At 39.3% G+C, this 18,100-nt stretch overlaps 2 long non-coding RNA genes across 9 annotated transcripts; both read left to right on the forward strand.

The window, feature by feature from the left end:
- The first annotated feature begins 1,266 nt into the window (after positions 1-1,266).
- Positions 1,267-4,932, forward strand: LOC146710779 (uncharacterized). Of its 3 annotated transcripts, none has more exons than XR_014920032.1 (5): positions 1,267-1,774; positions 2,318-2,383; positions 2,734-2,889; positions 3,342-3,434; positions 3,734-4,932. It is a non-coding gene; the product is annotated as an uncharacterized LOC146710779 (long non-coding RNA). The 3 variants fall into 3 exon arrangements; XR_014920033.1 differs by having other exon boundaries at positions 2,318-2,362; XR_014920031.1 differs by having other exon boundaries at positions 1,267-1,618.
- Positions 4,933-8,618: 3,686 nt separating this feature from the next.
- Positions 8,619-17,266, forward strand: LOC146710780 (uncharacterized). 6 transcript variants are annotated; one of them, XR_014920037.1, is made up of 4 exons: positions 8,619-8,971; positions 14,574-15,934; positions 16,188-16,523; positions 16,666-17,266. It is a non-coding gene; the product is annotated as an uncharacterized LOC146710780 (long non-coding RNA). The 6 variants fall into 6 exon arrangements; XR_014920036.1 differs by lacking the exon at positions 8,619-8,971 and adding an exon at positions 12,500-13,646; XR_014920038.1 differs by lacking the exon at positions 8,619-8,971 and adding an exon at positions 13,643-13,697.
- The last annotated feature ends 834 nt before the right edge of the window (positions 17,267-18,100 follow it).

Consider the following 18,100-nt stretch of genomic DNA (forward strand, 5'->3'; position numbering starts at 1 on the left):
TAGTGTCCATTACTCAGTTTTTGCCATTATAAACTTCAAGCACTCCACTGTAACATTATCAGATGATCCTCTCTACTGGTCCTCTTGAATTTCCCCCATCCTTTATCAACATCATATTTTATATCTATATATATCCATGCAACAAAAAAAACAAACAACTTCTCTGTTACCTTTACACAGTTCTTTTTTCTTTTTTGTGTTTAATTTAATATGTACAGTTGATTAAATATGTAGTGAAAAAATAATGTTATCCATTTATGGACTTTTCTCTACATGATGTAGAGTTGTTGTTAATATTATAATGCTGTGCTGCCCACCACAGTTAAAACGTGTATTCTCCCCACATGGGCCATATCTATGTCCCTTCTCATAGTTAGGGCACTTACATTTTTTTTAGTTTTAAGTTTTCTTCTGCACACTAAAGCTACACATCCATAATTTTAGCACTGAAAAGAAGGAGCCTATCTGCAAAGCTCAAAAATCTTATTTTAACTTTGTCTGGAATACAGACTTTGAAAGTCCAAAAGGACAGACAAACTATTAAGTCAGTTTTCAAGTAAGCAAAAAGTTCTAAACAAGAAAACACACTCTGGAAACTATCTGAAATAAAACTGAATAAATAAGGTACCTGATGTAATATCACACTCACCTTGAACCCATCCGTCACACCTTACCACTGTGTTGTTGTCCTCAAAAGTGACCTACACTGGCCTCACATCTTCAAATATTTCTCAGTTACTCCTGACTTCTGTATGCACACAGTTTCTCTCTTGGTACCTGACCATCTGCTTTCTCTAGATCTACAAGGACACAGTGCAACTACTCCTGACCTTCTCTACACTTCTTCAACACTCAAAGCAAATATTGCATCTGTAGAGTTCTTTCTCTCTATGAACTGCTGCTCACTTGTCATCAGCTCCATTCGTAATCAAGCTTCAACTTTAACTTTTTTTTAAATTTGGGGTAGCTGTAGCTCGGGTGTAGAGCAGGTCACCTATGAATCAGAAGCTTGGTGTGATCCCAGTCTGCTCCAGCATGCGTGCCAAAAAAGTTGCTCTCTGATGCAGCCACCGGAGTATGAATGTGTGTGAATGTGAATGAGGAAAGTTGTGTAAAGTGCTTTGAGTGCTCAAATAGAGTAGAAAAGTGCTATATGTGAACCAGTCCATTTACCATCTAACATGCTATTAGTAAACTTCCATCTCACAGAATTTTAGCTAGTTGTACATTGGACTTAAATGATAAGAGTCCAACATATCTCTACACTCAAAAAAATGAATGAGGTGGATTGTTCAGTGTATATTAATTATTTATTTTCATTTTACTTAAAATATATGTTTTTGTTAAGTTAACATATGTTTTTCTAATCAAGTCTACGTAATTGTGTCTATTATTCAACGTACATAATACTAATGTGTTACTTGATCGCATAACATTTAAGTTAAGTCAATGAGGATCGATATACCTTGTATATCCACAAGGTGGCAGTAATGCAAAAACAGTTGTAATGAAACCGCGCAGAACAAGAAGGTTTCACGGCTTGTGCCTGCTCATGCGCAAGACTTCAAATTTAACTGAAAAAGGCTGTTTTGGCGCCAAGCTGCTGTTTCTTTGAGAGGTAAGACCACTTTTTTCTTTGACTATGTTGTGTAGTATCTATATGTCCAGCATGGTTATATTTTGCGTTTGTCTTACAAGACATGTTATATCGTTTGCGTGTGCTTGTTTTACATTAGTTTTACTGGGTCCTGGACATGCTTATTTTGTGGACTGTGTAAGAAACATTTTTATTGTTTTTTGTTTTATTAAGGGATTAGCTACAGGGGTTCATGGGGTTATTCTTTCAAGGGGTTATTTTTCCATTTGCTTTCTTGGGATTCCTTTTCTGTAATCCGAGAGTCGGAAATATTGAATAGGATAGCAAGGATAGCATAAAGTGACATTTAAAATCCAAAAAGTCAAGGGCGAAAGCCACTGTGACACCATTGTTCTGCTCTATCAGTAATCTGTATTATGTAAAAATGGTCTGTAAATACAGCATGTTTCCTAGCGGAGTTATACATATCAATGTAGTTATAAATTACAGTTTGTGAAAGTACACACTTAATTTTTTTAATAAAATTATTCAAGACATATGAGTGGACAGACAATGGAGGACGACAGACCTGGTGATAATTGCTTCTATAGAAAGTTAGCACATGGCAGTGTCAATCTCTTGCTTTTCTTCTGAGTAGTATTTTATTTAGTTGTAATTCAAACAATAATTTGCTTCTTGAAATTAAGTAATGAATTTCTTATTTTACTTTATAAATCTCAGATCCTGCCTTTACCTGCTCCCTCCTATACTGATGTGGTGTATGTGGTACTGCTGAGCTTGTATGTGGTATGTGAACTGTTATACTTTTAAAAACAAAACTGTTTTATAAGTTAAGTTTTCTTTTGTGACCCATCCCATGCCCCTGTTATTTCGTCTCCACATCTGAACCATGGTAAAGGTTGCAGTTCAAGGGCCTGAGGCATGAAATTCTTTTCAGATCAGCTGTGATCAATATTTTTTGGAACTTGATAAATAACAATAAAAGCTGTAATGGCTCCATTAGCATTTTGTGTAAATGTTTGTGTTAAAATTATAGCTTTAATGAGGTCTTTCTACATTAGTTTTAGTTTGTATATGTGTACATATAGTATGTATATTTACAGTACAGTATGTTGTGTTTGTTGACATATTTTCAGGTGGAAGCAGAATATGTGAGGATTACTACTGCTGCACATGTTCCAAGGCTTTTTACACAACTTGACCAATACACTGACCAGCTCATAAAAGTCTTCAAGAAAAAAGGAGGCGTTGCAGGGAAGAAAATTAGACAAACTTTGGCCCCAGCCACACAGGTGCGTTATTCTGTTGGTAGCAAAATATTATGGCTAATAAGATCATTTTCAAATTTAAACAGCTAGTGTATGGTAGCTGCACAGTGCACTTACATTTATATTAAGCAAGACAAAGTTTGGTACTCAAAACGTTGGAAAATTTAAATTACCTAAACATATGTAAAATCTGATCCCTTGATTTAGGTTAAACCAGAAGTGAATGTTTTTATGTTATGTTTTGAATGCAAAAAAGATGATGTATTAGTTTGTCTTTACCTCCATTATGGACATATATAATGTGGTGGAAACCCTGCCCAACAGGTTAACTATTCATGTCCATGTGATGATTAGTTGGTCTTGTGTACATGTCTATCTGTGCAGTGGCTATGTCATTCATTTTGCGTATAATGTGAGTTTCTGTCATCCTAAAGTATATCTGTTTTCTCTTCCTGTATCTCTGCCACTCTCTACAGAAGGAAACCATTGAAAAGGGGAGGGAGTGTGTCCTCAGGGCACTACCTTTTTACCTGAATGAAGACCCAAGCATCCTCTTCAAAGAATAATTGGTTGGTAATTTTAGTTTTGGTTTAATACAGATAAAAAACTAATTTTGAATAACTAATGTTGTTGCATGTTGTAATGTTGTTGTTGTTGTAATTTGCATGGAACCTGTTTAAATGTTTTGGGAAATCTTCTTGTATACCCAAACTATTTATATTTATCGTTGAATCTGTAGTCTGAAATAGTGGCGCACTGGGGTGCATGTTCCTAATATTGTGTTTACGTCATTAAAGGGTAGCTTTGGCCCTTTTTCTTTCTTTTTTTTTAAAACTGGATGCCATTTTTCTATGTTTTTGTGTCTAAGCTACAGCTGTTCAGAGGGAGCTGGAACAAATTACCCTTGCTATCTTTACCATCGAAAGAGCTGATGCCAGCACTCCTCCAGCCGATGTGGGTATAACCATCTAGTGTGTCCTGCATGACCTGGAAGACCTGGCCTCTGCATGTGCACTCTTAATGGGTGGGATATATGCACTGAATCTCAGTTAACCTCAAGACTGAAAGCTAAGAGACAATCAAAAGTATTGAGATTTAAAGGATTTAATTGAGAGATGATACTGCACCAGAAATGTTGAAGGGTGGTGTGTATATTAGCGTTCAAGGCATATTGTTATGAGGTGGAAATATGTTCATATTCAGTTTGTGTTACATTGTGTGCATTGTAAAGGTAATTGCAATACATACTAAAAATAAGGGTAAGTTAGGAGGTTGATCTGATATCCCCGTGTTGGTGTTGTTCCCAGATCATCATACTAAATGTTGTTCCAGGATCAACATTGCAAGTGACCAATCAGAATGTTGTGACGTCATACTTTTGCGACTTCGGGAAAAACCAGCGTAAAACAAAAAACTGTACTTAAGCTGCGTGAAACCGCCTCTGTCCGCCGATCAACTGACCCTAACCCTAACCCTTTAATAAACAGTAAGCAGAATTGATATTGTCCTTGCAACATTGGAATTTCATAAATGCACAAATGGCTTGGAATAGAATAACGTCACAACAATGTGATTGGTCACTTGCAATGTTGAACCTGGAACAACATTTTCATGATGGTCTGGGAACAACACCAACACGAGGATATCAGATCATCCAAGTTGGGAATGCAGGATGAATGTATATTTTGTGGACTTTTAAAGACGAACAATTGTTTCCATGTTAAAATGTTTACATCTGAAGTTTTTTGCCCAAACACTGGTAAAATAAATGTTGACAGTGGCAAGTGTTAAATGGTTACTGCTGTGCTGTTGCAAAAAAACTGAACGCTGACAAGCTGTTTTATTGTTAGACCATAATCTTGGCATGTTTTGTTAAAGTTTTATTTGGGATGGTGATGTAATTTTCTTTGATTGCTAATATCAGTGGACTATTTATTATTATTATTATTGTTGTTGTTGTTGTTGTTGTTGTTACATATTTTTTTTTTTTTTTTTTAAATTGTGGCTGTTGAGGTGGACACTTCACTTTGCATTGTTAAAGGAAAGCACTTCATTGGCATTGTGTTACTGGACTGACCCTAAGCAATCATTGCAAATAGCAACTTTGCTATCCATTTTAGACACTAAAAGAAAAAAAACACTCACAGACCTTACTAGCATCACATGTGCATAACTCAAGTGTCATCTTATCAATGTGTTATGTGATCTTCAATGCGTTTTTTTTTTTTTTTTTCTTCTATTTCTGGTAGATACAGACATTTAATTTAAAGTCTTGATGTTGCATCTGTCTACATACTGTTAATTACTAACCCTAATGAGCTGTTGTGTTTTATTTTGGACTGGGTTTACACAAATGCTCACTGAATGTGTTGGCAATAAAATAAATTTTAAAAAATAAGTTGGATGTACTTAATTCATTTGTGTGGAACCTGTTGACAAAATAGATTTATGTAAAACTAATTAATAAAGCACAAGGTGGCTGAAAATATAATATTTGAATTAATCTAACTTAAATTTAACATTTTACTGCCACAAATAAGAAATGTGTTGAAGTAACTAATCTAAACTATCTAACCTGAAAATATATCATCTATGTTCATACAACATAACTTGATTTAGTTAGTCTTAAATATGTCTTGTTAATCTTAAGTAGTTTTTTTAAATTAGATGAACTAAAGATTTTTGCTTTAAACTAACATAATTCAATTTCGTGGAACCTGTTGACAAAATAATTTTAATTAAAGTCAACGTTTCATTTTTTTGAGTGTATATCTATCTTGTGAATTCCTTTTTTGCAATGTTTTTGTAGTATATTGTTTTGTCTGTGCTGTTCTCTTCTGGGCTTCATTTACTACTATGAGTCTGAAAAAAATCTGATCATTTTCTTCTCTTTACTTGGTCTCCTCCAGTGTGACCATCCTGGTTTCTTTATATTAGAGGTCGTCACTCTCCTCTTCACTCTGTTTAGCCAAATGCTATGCAAGGTGAACAAAATGACACCACTATGAAAATAAAAGCAATCAGGTCTGATTGAGATCATTTTGATTTTTTTGGTGTTGTTATTGGTTATACAAGTCACAACACCAAAAGATTAAAACCTGTAAAATCACACTTCAAAATTTGCTATCGCACTGCACTAAGCCCAGCCACAGTCTTTCCTATGAATTTCTCCTTTAGTCATATTTTTGAAATTAAACCCATGCAGCTATAATTAAAACAATAGCACTTGATGATGGGATGAATCCCCACTTGACTCTATGGCCTCCAGATCTTCTGACGACCTGTGACCACAGGGGTGCTTCTTCATATATAAAATCACTTAAAAGAGAACACACACACACACACACACACACACACACACACACACACACACATTTATATATACAACCATGAGGTCCATTTTCTGGTGACTGCAGGTGAGGATTATCTGTTCTAACTTTTATTGCTATTAAAGAATACTCCTTTTAATTAGACTAATAGACTCTAATTATTAAATTGAGGTTACTGATGCATCACACAGATGAAATTAGAACTTGATTTTTAGCCCATAGTTTCTGTGTTTTGTTGCCTGGATATCACCAACACTGTATAATATAATAACTTAAATGAAAAACTACATATGTGTTTTCGCAACACGTTCTCACTCCCAACTCGTCAAACGTGTGACGCATGGTCAGGCTCCCTCTGCTTCACTTATGGACGCGCAGGGTACCCCCCTCGCGTCGGGAATTGACGTGAAGGGTCCTCCGATTGAAGAGATTGCCGCGGAAGTGCCTGTTGTCGGTATATTTAGACATTTTCCAAATCACATTGTAGTGACGTATACAGAACACAATAAATTATATTAAGTAAACAACTACCTGAGAAACAGCAGATACAGCAGAGGAATTAATTATAGGCTATTACTTTTGTATCGTTTATTGCATTTACAGAGGGAGTGATGTATGCTGGGTAATGGCACAGCTAGCTACTGGGTGACTTTATTCACCCGCTTCGGCTGTTATCAGTCCATACAATGGGCGTTATTAGCACAAATCAGTCCCATAGATATGGGCCATCTCCTGCTAGATTGTTCAGAAGGTTGTTCTCATCCATCCAGATAGATGATCACTAACGGGAGCGTGGAAGACTCCAGAATCCACTTTGGCTGGAATCCGGTGGATACAGCAGTGTGTACAGTAGGGGTGCAACGATACTCGTATCGATATTGAACCGTTCGATACAGTGCTTTCGGTTCGGTACGCATATGTATCGAACAATACAAAATTTGTAATTTATTTTATCAACTTTCCTTCTGACGATGCTGTCTGTGTTGAGCGCTCAGTGAATCTGCGTTTGACTACTCCGCCTAGGCTGCACTGTCGAGCGCAGATCCACTGAGCGCTCAACACAGACAGCATCGTCAGAAGGAAGAGCGCAGGGCAAGCTAGCGAGACAGAAGTTAAGCTCTCCTTGCAACATGGCAAATTGAACCTCCCCCACCCTCATTCAGGGGCCCGTTCTTCGTACGTCGCTCACTACATCCAACATCAAATGACACATCCAAGACCAAACCATCGCGCTAACCGTGAGCTCGCTAATCCGGTTCTCCGAACACACCTGCTGTTGACGATTAGTACAGCTGGACGCAGTAATGTGACATCACTGGGTGTCATAAAAGGGGCTACGCATCGATAGTAGAAACATTGATCGGCAACCCTCTGATTGGTCGGCGAAAATGTCGACGGAGCGCGCTCGGCTCAGTATTTTTCGGCAGCAGAGCAAGAACTCGTGAGTGAGGGATTTCAGGAATTTCAGAGTTTAATCAGAACACAAGGGAACACTGCAAAGGCTGCAAAAACAAGGAGAGAGGGCTGGCAGAAAGTTGCTGACAAATTAAACTCGTAAGTAATTTAATAATAACAATAATAATGGAGTGGATTTATATAGCGCTTTTCAAGGCACCCAAAGCGCTTTACAATGCCACTATTCAGTCACTCTCACATTCACACACTGGTGGAAGCAGCTACGGTTGTAGCCACAGCTGCCCTGGGGCAGACTGACAGAAGCCAGGCTGCCATATCGCGCCATCGGCCCCTCTGGCCAACACCAGTAGGCGGTAGGGTAGATTTATTATATTACACTATATTATCCAATATTATATTACATTATATTATATTATGTTATATTATATCCCCTTACACATTAGAGCCACAACAGGACCCACTAGAACATGGGAACAAGTAAAAGTGAAATATAAGAATATTCTACAGACTGGTAATATTTATCACTTATATTGCTTTTAGTCTCTTGGAAAGAGACCCTGGAATAATCTGTTTGTTTATAACAGCAACCAAGAAAAGGGCAGAGCAAAAAAAAGACAGGTGGTGGTCCTACACCCCCTCGTCAACAAGTTGGTTAAGTAAATAATACCCTCACGGGAAAATCGATATCTCTCAATGAGCACACTGTCGTGCTGAGCTAAAGGATCCTGTCTATCCCGCAATATACGCTGAATTCTGAGGACTCTCCTTATCAATCTTGCACCTTCCGCAATGGATTGCTCGCGTAAACGGACAGGATATGACTGCGACAGGCTTCCCAAATCCACCTTCGCTTTTATAGCCGTGGTCTCTCATCTTGATTACACAAAGTAATTTGCAATTGCTTCTCTGAAATATGAATTACAGCTGTAATAATCACATACATGTAATAGAATGTTAATAGTACATTTCCCTTTTTTAGGAAATGACCTGTATGTATCTGTGTGAAATCAATAAATGGATCAAGTGCTGCATTATCTTTAGTTACATTGATAATATTTATTTATGGTGAAACAGTGGTGGAATATCGCTGTTGCTTTCGTATAAATGAAGAGGACATACCTGCGTGGCCGCGATCTAATCCTGTTTACATAAAGTAAACCTGCTCCCGAGCAGGTTTACGCTTACGGCTCTGTTGCTATGACAGCAAGTCCCGGATGAGCTTCGGGGAACCGAACGATCCAAGATCAGGCGAAATCGTCAACAATCAAATCCAACTAACTTACTTAGCGAGGTACGAAGAACGGGCCCCAGATCTGGCGTTTGGAATTATTTTGGTTTTCATGTGAGGTATGACCCTGAAGGTAAGTGCGTCATGGACTAAAGTAAAACAGTATGTTGGATGTGCCACGCAATGCTCAATTACATGGGTGGGAACTAGTGTGTTAGCGCAGTTAGCTCGTTAACGTGTTGGCCGTCTAGCCCCACGCAGGGGTAGCTCGTTAATGGAGATTTGCCGTGTTGTGGCGTTAACGTCATTTCAACGAGATTAACGCTGACAGCACTAGTGGGAACACAACGAATATGACTGCACATTTACGCCGACATCATCCTAGTGCAAAGACAAGTGGAAGCAGACAAAAACAACAAGCATGCATGCTACAAACTTTACCCGAGTCATTTAGACAGCCGTTAGCAGATGATTCTCCTTATGGGGACCTGATATGTTTAATATTGTGGCTAGCTCAGACAACGAGGAGACGGAGGTATCGTTTGGTCTTGCTTCCCGTGAGCTAGCCAGGGAGCACAGCCGTTTATTGACATCTGCAGAAGAACACTGCCGCTAGCTAACTGCTCAGCGCGGCAACCGCATAGCAACAACAACAACAACAACAACAACAACACCACACAGTGCACCCTCTGACCCCGGAAGGACACACCGTCGCAGCGAGAGGGCGTCACCCGTCACTATGGCAACATAAACAAAACATAACTGTACAAACAGAACCCCGAACAGCCCTGACCCGCTACAATATGCTGCTGAGAGCCCAGAAGAAGCGTATAGTATAGCTTTTATTTTGGAAAGAGCCATTTCTCTGTAATAAACTCTCTTTTCCAAAGATGAGTGATTCCTCAATCAGATACAGGTGTTACCGCGCCAGATCCGCGGCCCCGAACTGTAGTAAGGAAACCTCTGGCAGTTACTTGAAGGTTCCGTAACTGACTCGTAGCCGGCAACAGCTTACTATACAGGTCAACTCCGCTAGCAAAAAGATCGAAGGAGGCGTAGGAAACTGCTTCACCGAACTTTATTTCTTCTCTAAGGCACGAACACCGCGTACAGTGGGCTGAAACAGTTTACTCACAGCAAGCATCGCCGACACAACTCTGGCTGTCGAGGGAGTTATTATATTCCTTTTATTTATTTTCTTTTCGTCTCTTCTGTAGCTAACCGTTACATTTTCCCCTTCTCCGCTCTCTCTCTTCACACACACACCAGGCAGTCCCGCTACACACATCCCGAATACATTTCCCATCAGGCTTCATCCTTAAAGGGCCATGCCTGTAACACAGGGCTTGCAAAATCGCTAGCCCGACGTCCCGGGGCTAGCGATTTTTCCAGTCGGGCTACCAAAATCTATCTCTGCCCTGCCCGTCGGGCTATTGTAGGAAGGAAAAATATATGTCAATGCTTTTGCATTCTTTCGGAAATGTAGCTGGGTAATTATGTCATTGGCATCGGTGAGCCACTGTCAATATGTGACATATTGAAATCGCGTTTGAATTTGCGGGAAAGTCACTCGGGTCAGAGCATGGGGTGCCACCATCATCCCACTTCTGACACCAATGTGGCGAGCTCAGACAAGGAGGAGACGGAGGTATCGTTTGGTCTTGCTTCCCATGAGCTAGCCAGGGAGCACAGCCGTTGACATCTGCAGAAGAACACTGCCGCTAGCTAACTGCTCAGCGCGGCAACCGCACAGCAGCAACAACAACAACACACAGGGCGCCCTCTGACCCCGGAAGGACACACCGTCGCAGCGAGAGGGCGTCACCCGTCACTATGGCAACATAAACAAAATATAACTGTACAAACAGAACCCCGAACAGCCCTGACCCGCTACAATATGCTGCTCAGAATATAGCCCAGAAGAAGCGTATAGTATAGCTTTTATTTTGGAAAGAGCCATTTCTCTGTAATAAACTCTCTTTTCCAAAGATGAGTGATTCCTCAATCAGATACAGGGCTCGCAAAATCGCTAGCCCAACGTCCTGGGGCTAGCGATCTTTCCAGTCGGGCTACCAAAATCTATCTCTGCCCTGCCCGTCAGGCTATTGTAGGAAGGAAAAATATATGTCAATGCTTTTGCATTCTTTTGGAAATGTAGCTGGGTAATTATGTCATTGGCATCGGTGAGCCACTGTCAATATGTGACATATTGAAATCGAGCTAGAATTTGCGCTTGTTTTTTGCTTTCACTTTGCAATCGCGTGAACTGTGTATAGAGAGCGACAGCACTGATTGGTGAGTGATGATAATTTGCGCACCAATTCCTCTGACATCGTCTTATCAATCGTTAGCTTACTATGCAAACATGACAAGTGAAATCTCCCGCAGCAAGCTTAAACATATGAGAGGTTGATCACACAGAGAATCGCTGACTGTTATATGTGTGTGTGTGTGTGTGTGTGTGTAAAAGCAGCAGGATATATATTTTAGTTCTGCTGAGCCAAATAAGACAGGTCAGGGTGAAGAAGTGACAGCCAAAGAAAAGCTTACCACAAAACGGAAAAGTTATGACAAATCAGACTATAAGGCAAAAAGAAACTGCAGCTTTATGGTTTCATGGACAAAAGAATTTCTGTGGCTGCAATATGACGAGCTATATAACCAGGGCTGCACATAAGTGGTCCGCAGGTGCGCATTCGCTGTCAAAAAAACAAACAAAAAAAAACGTGCACAAGATATGAAGTTGCAACGCGTGTTTGCATAAATAAGATTTTCTGGAGGAGGACAGACATCTGTTTAGAACTCTTAAAGATGTCGAAGAAGCTCCTTTAAGCAATTACTTTGGTGTTCCTCCACCTCCAAACAAATGTCAGAAGGAGTCCGAACCACAAAAGAAGCGCATATTCTCGGTAAAGTGGTTGCAGGAGGTGAGCTGGCTTCAAACAAATGATGAACGCACAGAGATGTGGTGCGGAATGTGCCGTGAAAATCCCACTCTAGCGGACAAAAACAGTGCTTTTTATATGGACGCAAACGCGCGTTGCAACTTCTTATCTGGTGCGTGTCTTTTATTTTGACAGCGAATGCGCACATGCGGACCACTTATGTGCACCCGTGTAAATAACATAATGTTCTGCCGGGTGTGTTGTTGGTTTTCTCTCGATTTCTGAGTCGACAAGCGCCTTTGTTACTGGGACCAGTCATTTTAAGAAAGGCCCCATTAGAACCCATGAGAAATGCAAGAAATGCATTATTGCTCAGTCTGCAATATCTTTCCCAGAACAAACACCAATTGCAAATAACATACTAAAAATAAACCTGAAAATCTGTTTAGAACAGCTACTATGTTGCAAAGAGTGAACTACCACTGGCAAAATTTAGCAGTCTTTGCAAACTTCAAAAAGCAAATGCCCTCGATCTTGGTTCCACTTGTCTCTTACCCATGACTTCAGTGGAAATTTCAAATTCAGGATCTGACACAGACTGATTCATGTCCTACACAGTTCTTACAAGTTCATAGAAATTTCTGTTCAATTAAAACCAAGTATTTGAGTTGATGATTGTAATTTTTATACAATGTTGTAATTTGTTTTTCAACAATTTTTTGATTAATGTTTTGTTTCCTTTACAATATTATACTTTAATGTATAATATTGTAAAGGAAACAAAACAGGAAACAAAACATCAATCAAAAAATTGCTCTCTTTTTTATTCGGGCTACTTACATTTATTTTGGGCTACCAAAAACTGAAGAGTCCCTGCCTGAAGGGCTACCAGGGATTTTGAAATTTTGCGAGCCCTGAGATATATTTATTTTTTTAATTACTTTTGTTTCAGCAACATTAAATTTAAAAACTGTACTTTTGAGTTAAAATATATATTTATAATTTTAATAAATGACAAATTAAAAAGGCATGAACATTTTTTTGTATCGAAAAAATATCGAACCGTGACACCAAAGTATCGAACCGAACCGAACCGTGAATTTTGTGTATCGTTGCACCCCTAGTGTACAGGTAAGACCGTTTAAACGGACAGCATTTATAGAATGACTATTAAAAGTCAGCGAGTGTCAATAATATTAATGTGGTTATGATAGTAATACACAGAGTGCTAATATAACAGCTTTAAGATGCATTTGTAGATATTATTACGTGTTTTACCGTCTTTATGGTGCTAGCTTAAAGTTACGGTGTAAACGTTAGCTTATATTGGAGTAAAGCTGTTACTGTTTAAACGGTGTTAGCACAGAAATATTAGCTTCTGTCATGACTGATGAAGTTACTAGTTAATAAAGTTTCCAGTAAAGTGTTTAATCGCAGCCACAGATTGACAGCAAATATCTCGATTAGCTTCAGTGCATCTATAATAAATATGTGCAAGTTTCAGTGCTTCGTTTAAACTGTATGATACTTATACTGACCCAGGGTCCGTGTAAAATACAATCCTAGCTGTGTGAACAAAGCCTGGCTTCTTTAGTCCTGCATGACAAACCTCAGGATGCAGGCTATTATTACTCTTTCCTGCTGGCACACCTGTCACACCTGAGAGTCAGCTAGAAACGTACAGTGACGTGGACATCATGCAAAGACTGCCAGACTCTGTAATACTGCAAATGATCAGTGACTCAAGTTAACACTAAACTTTAAACGGCACCTCTGTGTCTCTGTGTGCTGAACATCTAGGATTGAGTCAGGCTGCATCAGCTGAAGCTGTTATTTGTATATATCAGTATTTTTTTATTCAGGTGTGGGGAAAATACGTAAGACTGCAGTGAAGCGATGCACCAGATTAATCCCTGGCCAAAGGTATCGTACTCAAATCAGACTACTGATCCAGCCACATCAGCCTTTTGTGAGGTCTGTTTAAAGTAGACTTAAAGTGAACTGCAGGTTCCTGAGAGGTGGACTGTGAGCACAGAAACACATGTTCATACATACAGCTGCAGCAAACTTACATTAATTTTAAATAGATTTGTTACTCTGGTGTCTGTCTCTGTGTTAGTCCTCTGACAGACTGGTGACCTGTCCAGGTGTGCTCTACCTATGGCTACTGGGACAGGCTCTAGCTCCTGTAATAGAAATTTTCTGTTACTCTCATTTAAAGTATTTAAGTGCTTATGCATATGCTTAGTTGTGACACTGTTACTGTTCAGTGAAAGTTTCTAAAACTAGATGAACTTACTTCAGCGTCAGGAGTTTGAGAAAACAACTCCCTTTACAGGTGCTGATAAGGCCACAAAACAGCATAACCATTGATCCGTTGAAGTGTGGTAGGATCCGTTTGTAACTTCCTCCCTCTTCCTTGGAATGCATAAAGGAGTAGGAGCACCACTTCTGTGGCAGCGCTGACATGACTGAACTGTGATGTTTGATGTGTGTTGGCGCAGTAATAAATAGCTTGATCACAGCTCTTTCTGTGTTGCAGACTTTATTTAAAAAAATTCCACGACACCTCCCACCCTCCCACTGTGAACCTGAATTGAATATTCAGAAGACATTTGTTTAAATAGTTCTACAAATCTGAGCTGTTGGTGTGTCCTTGGATTGTGTGGTAATAATATTAGAGCCTGCAATCTTTCTTACTGAATCTCTACTATGAGTCATGTTACCTGTCATGTTATTCTATGTTTACCTGTCAGCCTGGACAAATGTGCTGTGTGAAGGAAATTAAATTAAATCAGATCTGAACTGCTGCTACTTTTTGTTATTTTAATTCTCTTCTCTGTTTTCCAGAACAGTTCTCCACAGTCGCTGTCCACATGGGTCAGTGGGACCAAGAAGCACTCTGCTAATGTGTGGACTCTGACCAGCAACATCCAGCAGGACCCAGACAGCATTTTCTATCTCCCAGCTGGAGTTTTTGTTTGTCTGTGACTGGAGAGTCAGATTTTTGTTGAGCTTCACACTTGCAGACCTAAGTCAGTTTGCAGAGATCCCTCCCACCCATGTCCTAGATTTCTTATCTGAAACAGTAATATTTCAGTGACTGCTGCTTGTACCACAGGTTAATACACGCTACTGATCCCTGATAGGAGAATCATCAATTTTGCCAGCAAAGAAGCCTGGTGGATGTTTGTTTACAGTCTGATGATGGGACATCATGCTCTGCATCTTTAAAGTTTGTCTCTTGATTATTATTCATACCCAGTAATGTGAAGTATGCTCATATCTACTATAACTGAACCAACCTGGTGCTCTTCATTTATGGAGGCTGTTGAGTCTGAATGTTGGATGTTGTGTATCTCGTGTTCTCTGGGCTTTGTTGTCCTCAGTCTTTTTGCAGGATCAGAAAACAAAACCAGGAGGCGCGTAAATGTTTCTTCTCCATGATGTTTCTTCAAATGTTTCTTCTGGATGATGATAAGACTGTGACACAGGATGCCACCTTTGGTCTTGTGATGAAGCAAAGCTCAGGAAGAAGTGGGATTAAATGTGTGCTGCTGAGAAGGATGTACAGGGGCACCTGCAGCCAAATCCAAGCTTCAGCTTAGTTGTAGTTGCAGAATGCTATAGGACTGAGACATCTAAGGCATCAAATGTTTGATTAAACGGATGAAAAAGAGAAGTTTCTTCCCTATAATTATCACTTCTTAAAATCTGTAGCAACTTCAAGTCTGTCAGCGTGCTGAGCATGCTCAGAATGTGACAATATATTTTTGTTCAATATTTAATTTCTTTCAGTTGCAATTGTTAAATGAAAAAAAATATATTCTTATAATTTAGCAAATGAATTTATCAAAAAAAAATATACATATATCTGTATTAGTTTTAATAAATTAATTTGACACCTGTATTGAAAATACCATATTGTATTCATACAGAATCAGTATGGTATCATTGTTTGTCTGTTCACTGATTGTTGAAACTAAGAGCTACTTTGATCTGTTTAGATCTAAAGTATCCAAAGTTGAGCTCTGATGTTTCTTCACCCCTGTGTGTGTGATATGTGATTTCCTACATGCTGGCAGAGCAGCAGTTTGTGCTCACAGATGGTGACGGTGTGGAGAGACGGTGGTGTTTCCTCAGAAGAACCAGCAGAGTCACTTGCTGACTGATGTTCGTCTGCACTGCACAGAGGAAATCAACTGACCGAGGTTTGTCCAGTGACGTGTTTATGAAATGTATATTTGTTTTATGCTTACAGATATGTTTTTCATGACAGAGGCTCTGCAGAGGTTAGACAAAGCAGAGAAAACATGTGCTTTACATTTTACTGTGATTTATTGAGATATTTGTTGCCTGATGTTCAGCAGGAATGGAGAAATAGAATCAAAGGGAGATGTTTTTGATGTTTTTGTAATGATGTAAGTAAATCTTCAATATTATTTATTTGCTTGGTTATATTAGGAGTGTTTCTGAGTGAGGGGGAGAGGAGTCATCATCCAGGTAAAGTGACGTAGATCAGTGGATACACTTGTCTCCCCTTTAAAGGAGACGATCCAAGTCATCCTTAAATGTTAGTGCTTTCAAATACACAAACATTTTTAAAGGACAAAAATGAACATCCAACTTTGACTGTAACACAAAATAAATCTTTGCATGTGTGTTTTCAAACTCTCAGATGGGCAGCATATCAGTCTTGGACTGTGTAACCTGCCGGAGCAGCACTGAATGACCACCGCACATAAGCATGTTCCTGCAGCATTCAGCATCTGATCCTTCATCTGTGTGCTTCTGCTTTTGGTAAGTAGAGTTACCCAACTCCAGTAACTCTAAACACATGCCATCCATTTCTGACGGCCTGGTTACTTCCTGTCAGTTACTTTAGAAACCATGTGGTCACCTGACCTAACACTGTTTCTTCTTCTTCCCCTTAATGTTCAAGTGTCACATGTCAAACAGCTGGAGAGGAAACTACACCAGTGTACTGGGATGTTTCACCAACACGTGCCAGATGCTGTTCCTTCATGGTGACATCACCAGAGACAGCCCCACCCACCTCAGGACCTCGCCATTGATCATGATGATTATAATGATGACAGCGAGCGGAACTAAGACTGTAAAAATCCACGACCAGAATGTTTCTTTCTAATTATGAATGAATAGTGAGAGCCTCTTTCTGTGTTTTGTCTGTTTTGGTTGTTTTTTTTTTTACCTCATTTGTTACTAACAAAGTTCACAAACTCACACAGTTTACATTCTGTATGTTTCCATCTTTACCAGCCACACTCTAACTGCATTTAAGAAAATAATCCTTAGAAATCGGCGTTTTTCTCTTTTGTAATTGATGATAATTCAGTGAATATACTGCGCTGCTTCTTTCTATTGCGTCACACATTGCTTTAAGTTTTTCAGTGTCCAGTTATTTTTTACTGCTGTTTGAATTCTCTGAATGTTTGACCCTGTAGACTGTTTGATGGACTGCTTGTCTTCCTGTTTGTAACCGCCGCCTGTTTTTTAATAAAGATTTGGATTTCTGACTTCAACACAGCCTCTGCGTGTCCTCCCTTTGTGTCCTCTTCCTCTGTGAACGTGTTGCATGTGTCACAGATTCATTTTATTAACAGCTTTCCCACAGTGAGTTGCATCAGCATTCATTCACAGCACATTTCAGAAGGATTCAGATTAATACAGTGATCTTATAGTCAGAATGATCCTGACAGTGCCACTGTAAACTCTTTCATCAGGTAAACTTTAAAGTTCAGTATTTCAAAGCAGGAGTTATGAAGACTCATACTGGCATTAGGACTAATAATATGTACTTACAAAGTCAAAGTTTTTTAATTATGCTAGAATATTGGAAGACAATCAACTTTTAGTGTTTTCCACATATTAATTATTCTGAAATAGAGAAGGTGACCCTAACTGTACAGAAGCACTAAACAACTGACAATCTAACAGACATCATTGGCCTGAGCCGTCATGCACAGTGAGTCTGATCCTTTGCTGTGAGAGTCTGACAAGCATGTTTCTGGTCAGTTTGGAAGAAATAATATCACAATGTTGATCTTTTTTTCAATATTCCTTCTCTTTTACAACATAAACTGTGATCAAAGGTACTTATGTTCACAGCATGTAATAATACTGACAGTCCAGGGCATTGTGGTCTGTTGAGCTAGGGTTAGGGTTAGCAATTCAGACATATGTATTCAATATTAAACGTCTCTGACGTGGGCCACTGTCCACAGTGTTGGGAAATCCATACCAGGCTGGAATGAGTCAAGGTAGGTGAGCATCCACGAGAAGACACAGCAGATGCATCCTACTAATACTGACAGGACCAGGAGACTCCAGAAACCGAGCATCTTCTCTTCAGTGCC

Source organism: Copadichromis virginalis, linkage group LG4 (genome assembly GCF_057382275.1).
Source record: "Copadichromis virginalis isolate Kocher_CV1m ecotype Utaka linkage group LG4, C_Virginalis_male_GT1.1, whole genome shotgun sequence".
Taxonomy (NCBI): Eukaryota; Metazoa; Chordata; class Actinopteri; order Cichliformes; family Cichlidae; genus Copadichromis; species Copadichromis virginalis.